We start from the raw sequence: 22,699 nt of genomic DNA, 5'->3' as shown, positions 1-22,699 counted from the left end.
GCACTCGGAAAGGGCACCCCAGCAGACGGGGAGTCCAAGGAGTTCCTCAGGTGAGATGATGCCTGAGCTAATTTTAAGAGAATAAGTAGGAGTGATAGGAGTGGGAGGTTGGTGAAGAGGAGAACACAGGGGATTCCCAGCAGAGGGAGCCATTTGTGCAAAGGCACTGGGGTCAGCAACACACTGTAAACTCCTGGAGCTGCAAGTGGTTTGGTGGTCCTGGGCACCTGGCAGGAGTCAGGCTGAAGAGGTAGGCAGGGGCTAGACCATGAAGTGTCTTGTGGGTCCTGAGTTTGGAAGACAATGGACCATGGAAGAATTTTTAATTCAGTAGTAATACAATCAGATATGTGTTTTATAAAGATATGTCTGCTAGGGCTTCCCTGGTGGCACAGTGGTTGAGAATCTGCCTGCTAATGCAGGGGACACGAGTTCGAGCCCTGGTCTGGGAAGATCCCACATGCCACGGAGCAACTAGGCCCGTGAGCCACAACTACTGAGCCTGCGCGTCCAGAACCTGTGCTCCGCAACAAGAGAGGCCATGACAGAGTGGCCCGCGCACCGCGATGAAGAGGCCCCTGCTTGCCACAACTAGAGAAAGCCCTCACACAGAAACGAAGACCCAACACAGCCAAAAATAAAAAATAAATTAAAAAAAGGCTCAACATTAAAAAAAAAAAAGATATGTCTGCTAGCAACATTGGCAGTGGATTGCACTATTGGAACCTGGGAAACAAGTTAGAAGGTCACTATAGGCTTCAAGATAGGAAACGACGTGAGGGCCAGAATTAAGGAACACGGACGGGGTGGAAAAGAAGGGAAGGATTTAGAAAACAGAATCAACACACACACACAAAGGATCTAAAAGAAAAAGGGGTCAGGGGTCTGGTAGGTTTACTTCCCCAAACACTCTCCAAACCCACTAACAGAGGTCCTAGTCAAACGCCCAGGTCTTTCTTCCATGTCTGACCATTGGTTCCCACAGCGGGTGAGAAGAGTCAGGGAGGGAATAAGGGTTCCTATTTAACATCGAGGAAGAACTATTTTAAGATCTCTCCAACCCCCTTTACAAAACTTACCTACTTTCATCCCTCAAGCCCCTTTTCCGTCAGCTCTCTCTACCTTCTAGCCTTTTCTGCCACGCTCTATTTTCCTACCTTGGCTGCTCTACTCTCCCCACTTCCTTTGATATTGACCAGAAATTCCTCACTCATCTAGTCAGTCAACATTTACTCACTTCCTGCTGTGGTCAGAGAGGAGAGAGTGATCAGAGAGCAGAAGATCGGAGTAGGAGTTTATGAGCGCACAGGGATAAGCAAAAAATGCACATCAGCAAGGCTTTCATGAACTCAATGTGGTCCTGGACGTTTACTGGATCTCATGCTTTAGAAACCAGAGGAGTGTTGATATAGGTTTCCATATCTTACTATCTGTGGTCAGTAACAAGGGTAGAGACAAATATTATTTGGGACTACTTCCTTTGGATATCCCTCTGGCCTGTCTCACCTGCATCATCTCCTCCATCTGCAATAAATAAAATTACCGTTCAGGGCTGATAAACATGTAACTCTTCCTCAGAATCATTAGCAGTCTCCCCCCACCCCCAGAAAACCAGTTACTGTATTCTTCAAGCATAACTTGGTGTTCAGCCATGACTCCCTGCCAACAGACTTCTTGTCTCTAAAATGGACGGGGGAGGGGGGGCAGAGTTGAGCCCTTGTTTTGAGTTTTATCCCAGGATGGCTTCAAGGAGCATATGCAACACCGGGATCAAGCTATACCCCTCTGACTCCTAAGGCATTTCACCTTAAAAGTCTGAGCAAAGGTCTTCCCGGGTGGCGCGGTGGCTGAGAGTCTGCCTGCCGATGCGGGGGACACGGGTTCGTGCCCCGGTCCGGGATGATCCCGCGTGCTGCGGAGCGGCTGGGCCCGTGAGCCGTGGCCGCTGAGCCTGTGCGTCCGGACCCTGTGCTGAGGCCGCAACAGTGAGAGGCCCGTGTACCAAAAAAAAAAAAAAAAAAAAAAAGTCTGAGCAAAGTATGCCTGGTTTATTTCTGGAAAGGAAGCGAAGCTGTGTGTGAATTCAGGTCATCCAGTGAGGAAGGCTCACAAGAAAGATCAATGGCAGAGCATGCCCTCCTCTGCTTCACAGTGACTGGCAAGCAGGGCAGGGTATCCATACATCTAAGGGACTGATGAAAGCTTCAAGGTTCCACTGAAGTGCAGTTGGGAACAATTTAACAGTGTAGCAGCTGAGATACATAGTATCTGACAGAAAATTCCTGATGGCAATCAGGGCCTGGGGTATTCTGTTTGGGCTGAAGCAATTCATAGACTACCAAGAAGTTGCAAATCTTGCCCTAGAGGTCAGGACACTGACATGAAATTGCACGTGGAATTCTTGCAGCCAATCACAGTAGACTCCCCTAGATGCTTGGTAAACAATCTCTGTCCTGGCTGCTATGTCAGGGCAATATTCAGTGGCCAAGGACAGCTTGGCTTTCTGCAGTTTTACCTAGGTTGCCTTCTGCCTCCAAATTCCAGAAGATCAGATGTTTCCCCTGAAGAGACTGTGCGCCTTGGGCCATGAGCTCTCAGGCTCTCCCGGTGTGCTTTCCGCCCGTTGTTCTGTGAGCGCTACAGAATACGCAATCCACAGAAGGCAGGTGGGTGGCAGCTGCATCAATTTGTAGCACTGCATTCCTTTTGACATAAGTTGACACCTATGATGGCATTTTAGGGTAGTTTTGGAGGCCCTCTCCTAATTCACTTGTACAACCACCTTCCTTGCAAACCAGAGCTACTTTTCCCAGCTTCCTTGGTGAATGAGAAACTGAAATCCCTTCTCTCTGAGCTACAGTTTCACCTGTTTCCAGGTCACACCCATTTCATTGCTTGAACCCACTCGAACTGTAACTTAATTTGCTTATAAAATATTCACTAATTATATATCCCTGGGTCAGAAACTCAATGTCGTCCATGATGTAACCACTTCTGCCTGTTCTAAAACCTCCTCTAAAAGCTCCCGTGTTTTCCTCCAATTTTTCCAATGATTCTTTTCCACATCTTAGGGTCCCCTCGGTCCCCATGCAGCCCCCTCTCCAAGTACTACATCTGGTCTGTACTTTCCCCTCAACCATACAGGAAGCATCATCATAGCACCTCTTCAGACTGACTCTGTTGGTTTATTCTCTGCCCATTTGAATTGTTTTACTATCTAGTCTTCCTTTGATTTTGGTGGAAGATGGCAATTTATTTTGTACCATGTACTTAGGCTGTATTGACAGAACAGATGGGAGTCAGGGAGGTCAAAGGAGCTGAAATATATGTATAGAAGGTCAAAGCTGTCAGGGAGAGAGAGAGAGAGAGAGAGACAGAGACAGAGACAGAGACAGAGACAGAGACAAACAGAGAGAGACAGAGAGAGAGACAGATTCTCTGTAGAAAATTACTGCCTGCTGTATTAGTTAATGCTTTTCAAGTCACTTACTATATCACTAAGTTAATGTACACAGTGATTTTCCCCTCTTCTTCCTACAGCAGATAGTGATGATATTTTCTGACAAACCTGGGCAATCTACTTATTTATTCTCTACTCCTCCCCTAAGCAGGACTGCAGTCATCTCCGTCTGAAACAAAACTCTCACGGTTCAACAGCCATGCCATTTCGTTTGTTTAATTACAATGCTTATTTTTTACCAATACCCAGCAGCCTGTTACTGAAGGCACATTTTTAGAAATCTAACAAATAAGCAAATACATCCTTAGATCACAGACACGGCTATCCAAATTTGTACACAAGGGAAAGAGCACTTATCACACCTACACACTGGTTTGGTTGGTTGGTTGTTTTTCCTATTTCATCTACTTAAAGGCATTTTCTGGAGAAATGACACATGATTTCTAGTTTTTTAAACCATAACTAAAGCTGCCTTCTTGGGTATTTATGTGAATACTTTCTGAAAATCTTCTGTAACTATATTCAACTCTTCTTTCATGCTTTAAGATGGCTTTATAACAGAGCAAATAAGCAAATAAAATCATGTGGGCACAGGCAGGCTAGAGAATAATTAGAAAACTATAATGGTAACCCAGCAGGACTTTCATTTGGGAAGTGCCCAGATGGCTTCCTTGGTGAATTCTTCTCACATGTAAGGAAAAAAATAATACTAATTTATCCAAACTTTTTAAGAATATAGAAAAACAGGAAACATTTCCCCATTTGTTTGTGATGCCAGCACAACCCAGATAATAAAACCTACAAGGACATCTTCAGAGTAAATGAGAGCCCAAGCTATCTCATGAACACAGATGCAAGACATCTTTTAAATAAGTGGTTGAATACCCAGATGGGAAAAAAATGAACCTTGACCCTTAACTCACACTCATTTCAAATAGATTATAGACTTACACGTAAAAACTTTTAAAGTAATAAATCTGGGAGAAGAAAACATGGAATATTTAATAGCCGTGAGGTAGGCAGGCGAAGAATTCTTAAACAGGACACAAAACATTTCTAATCATAAAGAGCAAGAATGATAAATTAGACTTCATTAAATTAAGAAATTGTCCTTATCACAGGACAACAAAGTAAATGAAATGGCAGTTCACAGAGGAGTTTTTCCATACATATATCCAACACAGCACTTGTATCCAAAGTGTATAAAGAACTACTATAGCTCAATAAGGAAAAGGCAGCCAACCTAATTTTTAAATGAGGAAAATCTTGAACAGGCACTTCATGAAAGAGGATAACTAATAATGGAAAAGAATCTGAAAAAGAACTATATATATATATATATATCATTTTGCTGTACACACACTGAAATTATACTTCAATTTAAGAAATGGTTAATTAAAAAGCAAAACAAAACAAAAAAAGGGCTTACCTAAATATCCAATAAGAATTTGAACAAAGCTCTCAACATCAATAGCCAGTAGGAAAGTGTAAGTTAAAGTCACAATGAAATACCGTGACACAGCTGCCAGAATGGCTAAATGTTTTTTAATGATACAGTAGGTCAGAGAGGGTGGGAAACAACTGAAACTCTCATACACTGCTGTTTGGAACAACTGTTTTGGAAAGTTGATTGGCAGTATCTACTAAAATGAAACATGCAATATCTCTATGACTCAGCAATTCTACATATCTACCCCAAAGAAATGAGTACACATGTTTACTCTAAGACACAGATCAGAACTGTCATAGCACTATTAGGTATAATAGCCCCCAACTAGAAACAATGTAAATGTCTATCAACAGTTAATGGATGAATAATTTATAACATGTTTATACTATGGAATGTTTTACAGCAGTAATAAAGGATGAACTAGTGGTATGCAATGACAAGGATAATTTCACAGAAACAGTGCTGAACTTAAAAAGCTGGTACAAAAGTGTACATTCTGTATTCTTCCATTTTACAAAGTTCAAAGAAAGGCAAAACTAATGTATGATGATAGAATTTTCTTTTTAAAAGGCTCCTGAATGATTCTAATGTGCATCTAGGTTTGAGAACTACTTACATGCCAGGGAGGTAACTGAGGTCCCAGGAAGTGAGGAGACTTGGCCGGGTTTTCTTGATGCCCAGCTTTGTTTTACGTGTATGAACAACACTGCCGCCTCCGTTACAAAAAAATGATCCCACCAGAACCTGATTCTATGTGCAACACATGGATCCCAGACCCTAAGCTGTTTTTACTGTCCTCAACAAACTCACTCAGTGTAGATTGATTCCATGTGCGCCTGAGAGATGGCTTTCATTCAGGAGTGAGTGAACATTTCTGATTCTTTTTCCACAAAAACTTTTTTAGATAATTTCTGTTATTTTATTTTTATTGAAGTATAGTTGATTTACAATGTTGTGTTAGTTTCAGGTGTACAGCCCAGTGACTCAGTTATATATATACGTATATATTATTTTTCAGATTCTTTTCCCTTATAGGTTATTACAAAACATTGAGTATAGTTCCCTGTGCTATACCGTAGGTCCTTGTTGGTTATCTGTTAATTTCTGTTATTTTAAAATGGCAAGCACGTAAAAGTATCCGTAAACATGAAGGAAGCAGAAGCAATACATATTTCCCTCAGGTGTCATTTTACATCTCTACCTGATACTAGTTAAACCAATGTTCTGATATCGGTGTTCACCTTCTTTTTCTTTTGGCTTTTTGTTCATTTTTTAATAAATTGAAATATAGTTGATGTAGAATATCATGTTAGTTTCAGGTGTACTACATAATGATTTGACATTTGCTTTCATTATGAAACGATCATCATAATAAGTCTAGTAACTATCCATCCGCATACAAAATTATTACAATATTATCGACCGTATCCCTTATGCTGTGTATTACACCCTGTGACTTATTTATTGTATAACTGGAGGTTTGTACCTCTTTCTGTTCATTTTAAAAGTCATTTAGAAAGATTCTGAAAGGCTTAGGAAAAGGAGAATTTCAATCTCCATCGGGGAATTGAGAAAGTTTTTGGTCTATTAAAAATGCTTATTATGTATATTCGGTGCCTTAATTCTACGTGACAAAATGATAAATGCAGAAAAATGCTCATATTCTCTGCTTCTGGCATTAGCAAGCATTGAATGCATTCAGATTAATAAAATTCAAGTGTTGCCAATATAAAGGAAAGAGGCTGTTATCACTGTGCACCCTTAGTTATTAGCAATCATGACAGCTCAAGGAAAGTCAACTGACATTTATTTATGAAAGGATTTGAACAGTCACAGCTGAAATTCACAAATGTAGATGCAGATAACTGTGGAAAGTCACAAGAAATGGTAGGAAAGAAAAACTAGTAAGGAGAGTGAGCAACCGTAATCAGCTTTGTTGAAACAAGGAGTATTAATGGAGGTAACTCCCCAGTTTTTTACTCTTCTGAAATCTTTCTTCTCTTCTAAATTTCTCCTTCTCCTCTCTTCCTCCTCCTTCTTTGTCTTCCAGAGTGTTGTCACCTATACAAAATGCTCTGTGGGGCTTGAAATGTGTTTCCTTATTAGTTTATCTGAATCTCAACTTAATTTTTCTATTGGTGAGAACACTGGTTCTTAACCTGTAGCTTTTTTTTTTTTTGGGGGGGGGTATGCGGGCCTCTCGCTGTTGTGGCCTCTCCCGTTGCGGAGTGTTCCGGACGCACAGGCTCAGTAGCCATGGCTCACGGGCCCAGCAGCTCCGTGGCATGTGGGATCTTCCCAGACCAGGGCATGAACCCGTGTCCCCTGCATCGGCAGGCGGACTCTCAACCACTGCGCCACCAGGGAAGCCCAACCTGTAGCTTTTTTTATCTCCAAGTATATCAATGGTGTTAATACCCATCCAATGCCATTTTCTTCATAGTTACCATTTCCTCATACTTCGCAACGTGCCTGATACGTCACACCTGCTTGTGAGTTCCCTTCCACCCACCAGTCAACCATCCTAATTCACGGCCAGAGCCAAGGGCTCTCTGCTCCACCCGCCACCAGTATTGCAGTCCTCATTGCTAGCTGGGCAGCGAGTCATCCAGCTCCGAAGCCCCATCGTATTATCTGTGTTCTTGGACCACTGCTGGTACTGTCTCAGGTTGGCTTCTCTTGATGAAACAATCAACACACGTGTAAAGGAGGGGCTGACGTAGATTGGGCACAGGGAAACGTCAGACCGTGATACAGGATGACGAAGCCTCAGCCACGGCCCCAAGGAGCTAGAGCACATCCTGTTCATCATTGTGGTGCCCACTGAACCCTTATTCGCCCGCCAGCATCAGTCACTGTATGTGGGCCTCTGGGAAGGGCTTGCCTGGAAGAAGGAGTCTGTCTGCTGCTGAGGCAAACCCAGAAGGTGCTGACAGCTCCGGCATTGAGTCCTTCCTGGAAGGGGGATTGTTTCCAACACAGAGATGCATGAGGACAGAATGCAGACTAGGTCAGGTCTGAAAAGGATCCAATCCTCCAAAATGACCCCAGATTTCACTTGAAAGACTATAGGTTTCATTCAGGTCTGATCTTAATTTACAGCCCAGAGTGTGGGCCAAAACGTCTCCATTTACTTTGGGAAATACTCCCAAATCTCACTTACCTAAATACTTGGTACACTGTAAGGTCACTAAGAGGGCTTTTTAAAATGTACTTTTGAAAGAGATTTCTAGTTTGGTTTTCAAGAAAGATTATGTATGAAAAAAAGTTTTGGAGGGAAATGATATAACTCTAAAAGAGATTTAATATCAGCGGGGGAAAAGGATTAGGGAAAAAGGGAACTCATGGCATCTCACTGAAGTACGTTTGATCTTAGGCCCTGCTTTAGATATTAATTTCTGAGCTAATGAGGCTCGGCCAGACTCTTGGGATGTAGGAACCATTTTCCAAAAACATCTTTAGCTTTATCCTATTTCCCTGAATCCAGACCAGGATCCTATAAATCTGTAATTTAAATTCTGTCCTGGCCATGTAAAAGGTTTAACCACTACGTTAAATCCAGTAGACAATTTAAAAATCCTAATTGAGGGGCGTTAATCCCTTTTTTTTTTTTTTTTCCGGTACACGGGCCTGTCACTGGTGTGGCCTCTCCCGTTGCGGAGCACAGGCTCCGGACGCGCAGGCTCAGCGGCCATGGCTCACGGGCCCAGCCGCTCCGCAGCATGTGGGATCTTCCCGGACCGGGGCACGAACGCCTGTGCCCTGCATCGGCAGGCGGACTCTTAACCACTGCGCCACCAGGGAAGCCCCCTTTCTCTCTTGAGAGTGTTCCATGTTTGGCCTCATCACAAAAGCGAGCACCCTGTTACCACCAAGTTTTCCGTCCTTGAAACAGCTCCCATTAACCAGCAGAGCAGCCTAAAGAAGAAAAATGTCCACTAAGCAGAGTATGGATGTTCTCTCAGGACACCAGAGCTTTGCTGGGAACTAATTTGAAACCAGTTTCCCATACATTAGGCTTCACAAGGTCACAATGTGCACTTTTGGTATCTGGCCGATAAGGGTATTTTCAGTAACAGTTTCAAGAACAGGAATGCTAGAATGCTAAACCATTGTTTTCAATTGTCTTACCAACTGTCAAATCAAATTCCTTTGTTTCTCTGGTGGCCAATAAGAATTGTATCAAATATTTTGTGTGTGTGTGATTTTAAAAATTGAAGTATAATTGACATAGAACATTATATTAGCTTCAGGTGTACAACATAATGATTCAATAGTTGTATATATCGTGAAATGATCATCACAGTAAGTGTAGTTAACATCCCTCACCATCCACAGTTACAGAACATTTTTTTCTTGTGATGAGACCTTTTCAGATCTATTCTCTTAGCACTGTTCAAGTACACTAATACATTATTATTAACTATGGTCGCCATGGTACATTACATCCCCATAGCTTATTTATTTCATAACTGGAAGTTTGTTCCTCAAAAATATTTCTTGAAATAAAAACAAAAAATACTTTAGAATTATAAATTTGGAGCTTGTGTCACTGATCAATCCACATACTATGGGTTGATCCTATCAATTATGTAAAAATAGAGCATCCACCTTATTGTCAGATTCACATTTCATTCAAGAAAGGTTTGGAGAGTTTATTGGGGTCTATGTCTGGCGATGAAAATAAATATTCTACTTCAGTACTAAAGGTATTCCTGGAACTCTTCCCTTTGTTCAATTAATTGATTAGGAGCAATTCAGATGCAATGTTTCCTCTTATTAAATTCATACCACCCCAAACTTTCTTCAAACAAAGCAAGGTTAACATTTTGTTCTCAGTCCTTCAGAGTAAGTGACAGTATCCAAGTTCTTCTCACTTTCTCCTATTGCTTCTTCTCCCTCGTTTTTCCTCCTCAACCAGAGTGTAAGCTCCTCCAGAGCAAAAAAAAAAAAAAAAAAAAGCCTTGTTTTCTATCGCCTTCATTGCCTGGCACGAGTCCAGTAGATAAAACAGTCCCCAAGGCCTGGACAAGTGGGACTATTAAATGTAATTTTACAGTTTGGTGGGGTTGAAGCTGTAGCACATATCAGCCTGACGGGCCTATGTAATTAGTTCCTGTGAGAAGTCAGGAAAAGGAGGCGATGTCAATAAACTAGAACTCAGTCAGCAAAAGTGACCCATGTCAGCATGTAATTCCCCTTCCTCGCCCTCCACTGTCACCATTCAGCCATCTTTTCCACACTGATGGTCACCATCTGGCAGTCATCTCTTCCCACCTCTGCCCTCCAGCCAAAGGACTCAGGTTGATCAAATTGTCAGTGGGGAGAGAATGAAGGAATGGCCCTTTACAGCATAACCAGCCCTGAGTCCCACACCTCTGTGGGAATCACCTTCACAGTAACAGATGAAACCACAGGTCTCTGAAGCTGCTGGGGGCCTCAGGGTTCTCCAGAAGCCTGCTGCTAAAAATAAGTGTTAGACAGACATGCAGACTCTCAAGCCCTGCTCCCTTCCTACTGAACCAGAACCGGAGGTTTAACAAGATCCCCAAGTCATCTGCATACACAATAAAGTCTGAAAAGCACTAGAATACGCTTCATTATGTGTACCAGAAAACTGAGCCTGGGAGAAGCTACGTATCTAAATAAAATGCATCAGGACAGATTTGTAGATCAATTCATTCATTGATCCTGGAGAAACAATAACAGGAAAGTGTACAACACATTAGTAAAAGCAGGGCTTTGGCTCCTTACAAAAGACTTTACCATCAACTGAACGAGAAATCCAATTGCATGACAATACTTCGGAGTGTATCACAGCAGTTCATTAATATTTCTAAGCACCATCATAAGGACTATACAGTAAATACTTGCATTAAATTAAATTAAAAATTGTTTTCTTTTTTAACTTTTTATTTTATACTGGAGTATAGCCGATTAACAATGTTGTGATAGTTTCAGGTGCACAGACATACATATACATGTATCCATTCTTCCCCCAAATCCCCTCCCATCCAGGCTGCCATATAACACTGGGCAGAGTTCCCTGTTCTATACAATAGGTTCTTGTTGGTTATCCATTATAAGTATAACCGTGTTTATTTATTTGTTTGTTGCTTTGTTTTGTTTTTACCTGAGCTGGGTCATACAAGTGCTAAAAGACAGTTCTTTGTCTTCAGGCAAGATTTTTGTAGTTTCTAGGATTCCTAAGGTTGTTACTCTCTTCATCCTTGACTTTTCTACCTGGTCAATTATTTCACCTCCAGCCACGTGCAGATCCCTATTTTTTAATTACTTGTTAATAAAAGGTAATATATGCCCTACATGGAGAATACAAGAGAATATCTCAAAGACTAGAAATTACCTAGAGTTCCAACCCAAGAGAAACACAGTTAACATGTGAAATGTATTTTCTTCCAAGTTTTTAATGTAGTTAAAATGATACTGTATTTATAGGTTGGTATGCTGATTTATTTTAAATTAAGAAAAAGAGTATTATCAGGTTATTACCTGGAACGTAATCAAAACTTCATATAGGAGACCTTCAAGATGGCGGAAGAGTAAGACGCGGAGATCACCTTCCTCCCCACAAATACATCAGAAATACATCTACACGCGAAACTGCTCCTATAGAACACCCACTGAATGCTGGCAGAAGACTTTAGACCTCTCAAAAGGCAAGAAACCCCCCACGTACCTGGGTAGGGCAAAAGAAAAAACAGAGACAAAAGAATAGGGACGGGACCTGCACCAGTGGGAGGGAGCTGTGAAGGAGGAAAAGTTTCCACACACTAGAAGCCCCTTCGCGGGCTCTGCGGGTGGCGGAGGCGGAAAGCTTCGGAGCCGCGGAGGAGAGCACAGCAACAGGGGTGCGGAGGGCAAAGCGGGGAGATTCCCACACAGGATCCGTGCCGACCGGCACTCACGTCTGCTCACCCGCTGGGGCGGGCGGGGCTGGGAGCTCAGGCTCGGGCTTCGGTCGGAGCGCAGGGACAGGACTGGGGTTGGCGGCGTGAACACAGCCTGAAAGGGGTTAGTGCGCCATGGCTAGCTGGGAGGGAGTCCGGGGAAAAGTCTGGACCTGCCGAAGAGGCAAGAGACTTTTTCTTACCTCTTTGTTTCCTGGTGCGCGAGGAGAGGGGATTAAGAGCGCTGCTTAAAGGAGCTCCAGAAACTGGCGCGAGCCGCAGCTAAAAGCGCGAACCACAGAGACAGGCGTGAGACGCTAAGGCTGCTGCCGCCACCAAGAAGCCTGTGTGCGAGCACAGGTCACTATCCACACCCCGCTTCCGGGGAGCCTATGCAGCCCGCCACTGCCAGGGTCCCGGGATCCAGGGACAACTTCCCCAGGAGAACGCACGCGCGCCTCAGGCTGGTGCAACGTCATGCCGGCCTCTGCCGCCGCAGGCCCGCCCCTCACGCCGTGCCCCTCCCTCACGCCGGCCTGAGTGAGCCAGAGCCCCCCAATCAGCTGCTCCTTTAACCCCGTCCTGTCTGAGTGAAGAACAGACGCCCTCGGGCAACCTACACGCAGAGGCGGGGCCAAATCCAAAGCTGAACCCCTGGGAGCTGTGCGAACAAAAGAAGAGAAAGGGAAATCTCGCCCAGCAGCCTCAGGAGCAGCGGATTAAAGCTCCACAATCAACTTGATGTACCTGCATCTGTGGAATACCTGAATAGACAATGAATCATCCCAAATTGAGGAGGTGGACTTTGGGAGCAAGATTTATGATTTTTTTCCCCTTTTCCTCTTTTTGTGAGTGTGTATGTGTATGCTTCTGTGTGTGAGTTTGTCTGTATAGCTTTGCTATTACCATTGGTCCTAGGGTTCTGTCGGTTTTTTTTTTTTTTTAGTATAGTTTTTAGTGCTTGTTATCATTGGAGGATTTGTTTTTTGGTTTGGTTGCTCTCTTCTTTGTTTTCTTATTACTTTTTTATTTCTAATAATTATTTTTTATTTTAATAACCTTATTTTGTTTTATTTTATTTACTTTTTTTCTTTCTTTTTTTTTTTCTCCCTTTTATTCTGAGCTGTGTGGATAACAAGGTCATGGTGCTCCAGCTGGGTGTCAGGCCTGTGCCTCTGAGGTGGGAGAACTGAGATCAGAACACTGGTCCACCAAAGACCTCGCAGCTCCACGTAATATCAAACAGCGAAAATCTCCCAGAGATCTGCATCTCAACACCAACACCCAACTCCACTCAACAACCAGCAAGCTACAGTGCTGGACACCCTATGCCAAACAACTAGCAAGACAGGAACACAGCCATACCCATTAACAGAGAGGCTGCCTAAAATCATAATAAGATCAAAGACACCCCAAAACACACCACCGGACTTGGACCTGCACACCAGAAAGACAAGATCCAGTCTCATCCACCAGAACACAGGCACTAGTTAACTCCACCAGGAAGCCTACACAACCCACTGATCCAAACTTAGCCACTGGGGGCAGACACCAAAAACAATGGGAAATACGAACCTACAGCCTGCAAAAAGGAGACCCCAAACATAGTAAGTTAAGCAAAATGACAAAGCAGAGAAACACAGAGCAGATGAAAGAGCAAGATAAAAACCCACCAGACCAAACAAATGAAGAGGAAATAGGCAGTCTACCTGAAAAAGAATTCAGAGTAATGATAGTAAACATGATCCAAAATCTGGGAAATAGAATGGAGAAAATACAAGAAATGTTTAACAAGGACCTAGAAGAACTAAAGAGCAAACAAACATTGGTGAAAAACACAGGAAATGAAATTTAAAATGCTCTAGAAGGAATCAATAGCAGAATAACTGAGGGAAAAGAATGGATAAGTGACCTGGAAGATAAAATAGTGGAAATAACTACTGCAGAGCAGAATAAAGAAAGAAGAATGAAAAGAATTCAGGACAGTCTCAGAGACCTCTGAGACAACATTAAACGCACCAACATTCAAATTGTAAGGTTCCCAGAAGAAGAGGACAAAAAGAAAGGGACTAAGAAAATATTTGAAGAGATTATAGTTGAAAACTTCCCTAATATGGAAAACGAAATAGTTGATCAAGTCCAAGAAGCGCAGAGTGTCCCATACAGGATAAATCCAAGGAGAAACATGCCAAGACACATATTAATCAAGCTATCAAAAATTAAATACAAAGAAAAAATATTAAAAACCGCAAGGGAAAAACAACAAAAAACATACAAGGAAATCCCCATAAGGATAACAGCTGATCTTTCAGCAGAAACTCTACAAGCCAGAAGGGAGTGGTAGGACATATTAAAAGCGATGAAAGGGAAAAACCTACACCCAAGATTACTCTACCCAGCAAGGATCTCATTCAGATTTGACGGAGAAATTAAAACCTTTACAGACAAGCGAAAGCTAAGAGAATTCAGCACCACCAAACCAGATTTACAACAAATGCTAAACGAACTTCTCTAGGCAGGAAACACAAGAGAAGGACCTACAATAACAAACCCAAAACAATGAAGAAAATGGTAATAGGAACATACATATCGATAATTACCTTAAATGTAAATGGATTAAATGCTCCAACCAAAAGACATAGACTGGCTGAATCAATACAAAAACAAGACCCATATATATGCTGTCTACAAGAGACCCACTGCAAACCTAGGGACACATACAGACTGAAAGTGAGGGGATGTAAAAAGATATTCCATGCAAATGGAAATCAAAAGAAAGCTGGAGTAGCAATTCTCATATCAGACAAAATAGACTTTAAAATAAAAACTATTACAAGAGACAAAGAAGGACACTACATAATGATCAAGGGATCAATCCAAGAAGAAGATATAACAATTGTAAATATTTATGCACCCAACATAGGAGCACCTCAATATATAAGGCAAATGCTTTATGTATAAACAGCCATAAAAGGGGAAATCGACAGTAGCACAGTCATAGTAGGGGACTTTAACACCCCACTTTCACCAATGGACAGATCATCCAAATTGAAAATAAGGAAACACAAGCTTTAAATGATATATTAAACAAGATGGACTTAACTGATACTTATAGGACATTCCATCCAAAAACAACAGAATACACTTTCTTCTCAAGTCCTCATGGAACACTTAATTGATACTTATAGGGCATTCCATCCAAAAACAACAGAATACACTTTCTTCTCAAGTCCTCATGGAACACTTAATTGATACTTATAGGGCATTCCATCCAAAAACAACAGAATACACTTTCTTCTCAAGTCCTCATGGAACACTCTCCAGGAAAGATCATATCTTGGGTCACAAATCAAGCCTTGGTAAATTTAAGAAAATTGAAATTGTATCAAGTATCTTTTCCAACCACAACGCTATGAGAGAGATATCAATTACAGGAAAATATCTGTAACAAATACAAACACATGGAGGCTAAACAATACACTACTTAATAACCAAGAGATCACTGAAGAAATCAAACAGCAACTCAAAAAATACCTAGAAACAAATGACAATGAAAACACGATGACCCAAAACCTATGGGATGCAGCAAAAGCAGTTCTAAGAGGGAAGTTTATAGCAATAAAATCCTACCTTGAATCAAGAAACATCTCAAATAAGCAACTGAACCTTACACCTAAAGCAATTAGAGAAAGAAGAACAACAAACCCCCAAAGTTAGCAGAAGGAAAGTAATCATAAAGATCAAATCAGAAATAAATGAAAAAGAAATGAAGGAAACAATAGCAAAGATCAATAAAACTAAAAGCTGGATCTTTGAGATGATAAACAAAATTGATAAACCACTAGCCAGACTCATCAAGAAAAAAAAGGGAGAAGACTCAAATCAATAGAATTAGAAATGAAAAAGGAGAAGTAACAACTGACACTGCAGAAATACAAAGGATCATGAGAGATTACTACAAACAACTCTATGCCAATAAAATGAAAACCTGGAAGAAATGGACAAATTCTTAGAAAAGCACAACCTTCTGAGACTGAATCAGGAAGAAATAGAAAATATAAACAGACAAATCACAAGCACTGAAATTTAAACTGTGATTAAAAACCTTCCAACAAACAAAAGCCCAGGACCAGATGGCTTCACAGGCGAATTCTATTGAACATTTAGAGAAGAGCTAACACTTATGCTTCTCAAACTCTTCCAAAATGTAGCAGAGAGAGGAACACTCCCAAACTCATTCTACGAGGCCACCATCACTATGATACCAAAACCAGACAAAGATGTCACAAAGAAAGAAAACTACAGGCCAATATCACTGATGAACATAGATGCAAAACTCTTCAACAAAATACTAGCAAACAGAATCCAACAGCATATTAAAAGGATCATACACCATGATCAAGTGGAGTTTATTCCAGGAATGCAAGGATTCTTCAATATACGCAAATCAATCAATGTGATGCACCATATTAAGATACTGAAGAATAAAAACCATATGTTCATCTCAATAGATGCAGAAAAAGCTTTCAACAAAATTCAACACCCATTTATGATAAAAACCCTCCAGAAAGTGGGCATAGAACGAACTTATTTCAACATAATAAAGGCCATATATGACAAACCCTCAGCCAACATCGTCCTCAATGGTGAAAAACTGAAAGCATTTCCACTAAGATCAGGAGCAAGACAAAGTTGCCCACTCTCACCACTATTATTCAACACTGTTTTGGAAGTTTTAGCCACAGCAATCAGAGAATAAAAAGAAATAAAAGGAATCCAAATCGGAAAAGAAGAAGTAAAGCTGTCACTGTTTGCAGATGACATGATACTATAAAGAGAGAATCCTAAAGACTCTACCAGAAAACTAGTAGAGCTAATCAATGAATTTGGTAAACTTCCAGGATACAAAATTAATGCACAGAAATCTCTTGCATTCCTATACACTAATGATGAAAAATCTGAAAGAGAAATTAAGGAAACACTCCCATTTACCATTGCAACCAAAAGAATAAAATACCTAGGAATAAACCTACCTAAGGAGACAAAACACCTCTATGCAGAAAATATAAGACACTGATGAAAGAAATTAAAGAGGATACAAACAGATGGAGAGATATACCATGTTCTTGGATTGGAAGAATCAACATTGTGAAAATGACTCTACTACCTAAAGCAATCTACAGATTCAGTGCAATCCCTATCAAACTACCACTGGCATTTTTCACATAACCAGAACAAAAAATTTCACAATTTGTGTGGAGACACAAAAGACCCCAAATAGCCAAAGCAATCTTGAGAAAGAAAAATGGAGCTGGAGGAATCAGGCTCCCAGAATTCAGACCCTACTATAAAGCTACAGTAATCAAGACAGCCTGGTACTGGCACAAAAACAGAAATATAGATCAATGGAACAGGATAAAAGCCCAGAGACAAACCTCACATATGGTCACCTTATCTTTGATAAAGGAGGCAAGAATATATAATGGAGAAAAGACACCTCTTCAATAAGTGGTGCTGGGAAAACTGGACACCTACATGTAAAAGAATGAAATTAGAACACTCCCTAACACCATACACAAAAATAAACTCAAAGTGGATTAAAGACCTAAATGTAAGGCCAGACACTATAAAACTCCTAGAGGAAAACATAGGCAGAACACTTTATGAGATAAATCACAGCAAGACCCTTTTTGACCCACCTCATAGAGAAATGGAAATAAAAACAAAAATAAACAAATGGGACCTAATGAAACTTAAAAGCTTTTGTACAACAAACGAAACCATAAACAAGACGAAAAGACAACCCTCAGAATGGGAGAAAATATTGGCAAACGAAGCAACTAACAAAGGATTAACCTCCAAAATTTACAAGCAACTCATGCAGCTCAATATCAAAAAACAAACAACCCAATCCAAAAATGGGCAGAAGACCTAAAGACACATTTCTCCAAAGAAGATATACAGATTGCCAACAAACACATGAAAGGATGCTCAACATCACTAATCATTAGAGAAATGCAAATCAAAACTACAATTGGATATCACCTCACACCAGTCAGAATGGCCATCATCAAAAAATCTAGAAACAATAAATGCTGGAGAGGGTGTGGAGAAGAGGGAACCCTCTTGCACTGTTGGTGGAAAGGTAAATTGATACAGCCACCATGGAGTACAGTATGGAGGTTCTTTAAACAACTAAAAATAGAAGTACCATACAACCCAGAAATCCCACTACTGGGCATATACCCTGAGAAAACCATAATTCAAAAAGAGACATGTACCACAATGTTCATTGCAGCACTATTTACAATCGCCAGGACATGAAAGCAACCTAAGTGTCCATTGACAGATGAATGGTAAAGGAGACATGGCACATATATACAATGGAATATTACTCCGTCATAAAAAGAAACAAAATTGAGTTATGTGTAGTAAGGCTGATGTACCTAGAGTCTGTCATACAGAGTGAAATAAGTCAGAAAGAGAAAAACAAATACGGTATGCTAACACATATATATATAATCTAAAAAAAAAAAAAAAAGGTTATGAAGAACCTAGGGGCAGGACGGGAATAAAGATGCAGATCTACTAGAGAATCGACTTGAGGACACAGGGAGGGGGAAGGGTAAGCTGGGACAAAGTGGGAGAGTGGCATGGACATATATACACTACCAAATGTAAAATAGATAGATAGTGGGAAGAAGCTGCATAGCACAGGGAGATCAGCTCGGTGCTTTGTGACCACCTAGAGGGGTGGGATAGGGAGGGTGGGAGGGAGACGCAAGAGGGAAGAGATATGGGGATATATGTATATGTATAGCTGTTTCACTTTGTTATACAGCAGAAGCTAACACATGATTGTAAAGCAATTATACTCCAATAAAGATGTTAAATAAATAAAGGCCACCTTGGACGCTGCCTACCAAAAAAAAAATACTTCATATAATCGTACTCTATAGTCATAAAGTAATAAGATCCTTCATAATCATAACCTTAATGATTACATAATGTTTTATTGGACACCATAATTTACTTAACCATTGTTTCATTACCAGACACTTAAATTATTGGCAATTTTTACTTTTCAGATAAAGAGGTGAAAATCATCATTGTGAATAAAATTTTGTTCATGCTTTGGCATAGAATCATTACAAAACTCTTGATACAGACTGCCAAACTGATTACCAATTCTTTACAAGACTGATCATCTCATCAGAACCTCACAGATACTTAAGGTATTTATTAATTTGATTGGGGAAGATCAAATTTCATAGTGTGAACAGAAAATTTTAAATTTATATTGTACTGGGTTGGCCAAAAATTTCATTTCGGTTTTTCCATAAGACCTTATTGTAAAACCCCAACGAAATTTTTGGCCAACCCAATATTTCTTCTTTGGTGAATAATTCATTTTTTCCAATGTTCATTTATCTACTGACGTTCATAACATTTTTCTCACTGATTTGTATGTGGTAGTTATAGATATTGTCTTTATTTGGATCTATGTTGCAAATTTTTTATTGTAGCCATTTTAATGTACAGGAATTTTTTAAACAAAATTTTATATAGCCAAATCTATCTTTTGCTTACTATATCTTTTGTTTGCTTCTAGGCTTAGAAAATATTCTCCTGCTCAGAGATACACTATTTATTTCTATTATTGTCTAGTTATCTTCTGTCTTGACTTTTAGATTCAACAGTTTATTCCGTCTGGAACTGATTTTGGTGTGTGTTATGAGATGAGAATATAAAGGAATTTTTCCAATATGAACCACTTGTTTCAATACAATTTACTGAATCTTTTTGTTTTGTGCTCAATTATTATACCACACACATATAATATACATAATTATTTAATATATAAAAATATTCTATTGTCTGTTCTGAGCTATATATTCTTGAGTGGGAAACACTATTTTTACTATTGTGACTTTATGGTATGTTCACATACGTGATTGACAACTCTTTTCTTGCTGTTTTTCTAAGTTTTTCTATATATTTTCCTGTATTTTCAATATAGGATTTTAATTGTTAATTTCTAATATTCTATTATGGTGAGAGGATTTGGTGGATGTTGCAGTAATTTTTTTTTTGAAATTTACGGGAATTCCTTTTTGCCTTGTAAAGGGTCAATTTTGTAAATGTTTGATGTGGGCTTGTCTGATAGAAAGGTACAGAATTCTCTCTATACGTCCATTAAATCAAACTTGTTATTATATTTTTTAAATCTTCCATATTCTTACTAATTTTATGTCTGCTTGATTTACAAATTTTTGAAAGCTATGTTAAATAAACCACTATGACTATGGAGTTATCAAATTGGCTTACTATTCCTTAGGGTTTTTTTTTTTATGTATTTCGTGGCTATGTGGTTAAATACAAGTTTATGATCAATGTTCGTGCTGGTTTTTTCTTTGTATTGTTATGCCATGTCTCTTGATTTCTATTAGTACTTCAGTTCATATTCAGTTCATAGTCACAGTTTCAATTTCATTAGTTGTGATTTGTCTGTTCATATTGTCTATTTCTTCCTGCTTCAGTCTTGGAAGTTTATACATTTCTAAGAATTTGTCCATTTCTTCCAGGTTGTCCATTTTATTGGCATAGAGTTGCTTGTAGTAGTGTTTTATGATGCTTTGTATTTCTGCGGTGTCCATTGTAACTTCTCCTTTTTTATTCCTAATTTTACTGATTTGAGTCCTCTCCTTTTTCTTGATGAGTCTGGTTAAAGGTTTCTTAATTTTGTTTATCTTCTCAAGAAGCAGCTTTTAGTTTTATTGTTTCTATTTCATTTGTTTCTGCTCTGACCTTTATGATTTCTTTCCTTCTACTAACTTTGGGTTTTGTTTGTTCTTTTTTCTCTATTTCCTTTAGGTGTAAGGTTAGGTTGGTTATTTGAGATTTTTCTTGTTTCTTGAGGCAGAATTGTATTTCTATAAACTTCCCTCTTAGAACTGCTTTTGCTGCATCCCATAGGTTTTGGATCATCGTGTTTTCATTGTCATTTGTCTCTAGGTAATTTTTTATTTCCTCAGCGATCTCTTGGTTATTTAGTAACATGTTGTTTAGCCTCCATGTTTTTGTGTTTTTTACGGTTTTTTCCCTGTAATTGATTTCTAATCTCATAGCGTTGTGGTCAGAAAAGATGCTTGATATGATTTCAATTTTCTTAAATTTACTGACGCTTGATTTGTGACCCAAGATGTGATCTATCCTGGAGAATGTTCCATGTGCACTTGAGAAGAAAGTGTAATCTGCCATTTTCAGATGGAACGTCCTATAAATATCAATTAAATCTATCTTGTCATTTAAAGCTTGTGTTTCCTTACTAATTTTCTGTCTGGATGATCAGTCAGTTGGTGTAAATGAGGTGTTAAAGTCCCCCACTATTATTGTGTTACTGTCGATTTCCTCTTTTGCAGCTGTTAGCATTTGCTTTATGTATTGCGGTGCTTCTATGTTGGGTGCATATATATTTATAATTGTTATATCTTCTTCTTGGATTGATCCCTTGAGCATTATGTAGTGTCCTTCCTTGTCTCTTGTATCATTCTTTATTTTAAAGTCTATTTTACCTGGTATGAGTATTGCTACTTCAGCTTTTTTTGATGTCCATTTGCATGGAACATCTTTTTCCATCCTCTCACTTTCAGTCTGTATGTGTCCCTAGGTCTGAATTGGGTCTCTTGTAGACAGCATATACATGGGTATTGTTTCTGTATCCATGCAGCCAGCCTGTGTCTTTTGGTTGGAGCGTTTAATCCATTCACATTTAAGGTAATTATTGATATGTATGTTCCTATTACCATTTTCTTAATTGTTTGGGGTTTGTTTTTGTAGGCCCTTTTCTTCTCTTGTGTTTCCTGCCTAGAGAAGTTCCTTTAGCATTTGTTAGAGTTGTTTTGGTGGTGCTGAATTCTCTTAGCTTTTGCTTGTCTGTAAAGATTTTGATTTCTCCATTGAGTATGAATGAGATCCTTGCTGGGTAGAGTAATCTTGGTTGTAGGTTCTTCCCTTTTGTCACTTTAAATATATCGTGCCACTCCCTTCTGGCTTGTAGAGTTTCTGCTGAGAAATCAGCTGTTAACCTTATGGGAGTTCCCTTGTATGTTATTTGTCATTTTTCCCTTGTTGCTTTGAATAATTTTTCTTTGTCTTTAATTTTGGTCAATTTGATTACTCTGTGTCTCAGTGTGTTTCTCCTTGGGTTTATCCTGCCTGTGTCTCTCTGCACTTCCTGGACTTGGATGGCTATTTCCTTTCCCATGTTAGGGAAGTTTTTGACTATAATCTCTTCAAATATTTTCTTGGGTCCTTTCTTTCTCTCTTCTTCTGGGACCTCTATAATGCGCATTTTGGTGCATTTAATGTTGTCCCAAAGGCCTCTTAGGTTGTCTTCATTTCTTTTCATTCTTTTTTCTTATGTTCTGCAGCAGTGAATTCCACCATTTGCTCTTCCAGGTCACTTATCTGTTCTTCTGCCTCAGTTATTGTGCTATTGATTCCTTCTAGTATATTTTTCATTTCAGTTATTGCATTATTCATCTCTGTTTGTTTGTTCTTTAATTCTTCTAGGTCTTTGTTAAACATTTCTTACATCTTCTCGATCTTTGCCTCCATTCTTTTTCTGAGGTCCTGAATCATCTTCACTGTCATTATTCTGAATACTTTTTCTGGAAGTTTGGGTATCTCCACTTCATTCAGTTGCTTTTCTGGGGTTTTATCTTGTTCCTTCATCTGGTATATAGTCCTCTGCCTTTTCATTTTGTCTATCTTTCTGTGAATGTGTTTTTTGTTTCACAGGTTGCAGGATTGTAGTTCTTCTTCTTTAGTGCCCTTTTTGAATTGATATTCTTCATACCCCCTTTTTCCTCCTCTGCT

The sequence above is a fragment of the Grampus griseus genome, assembly GCF_964374135.1.
Source record: "Grampus griseus genome assembly, chromosome: 13".
Taxonomy (NCBI): domain Eukaryota; kingdom Metazoa; phylum Chordata; class Mammalia; order Artiodactyla; family Delphinidae; genus Grampus; species Grampus griseus.
Note: the sequence above shows the minus strand (reverse complement) of the source record.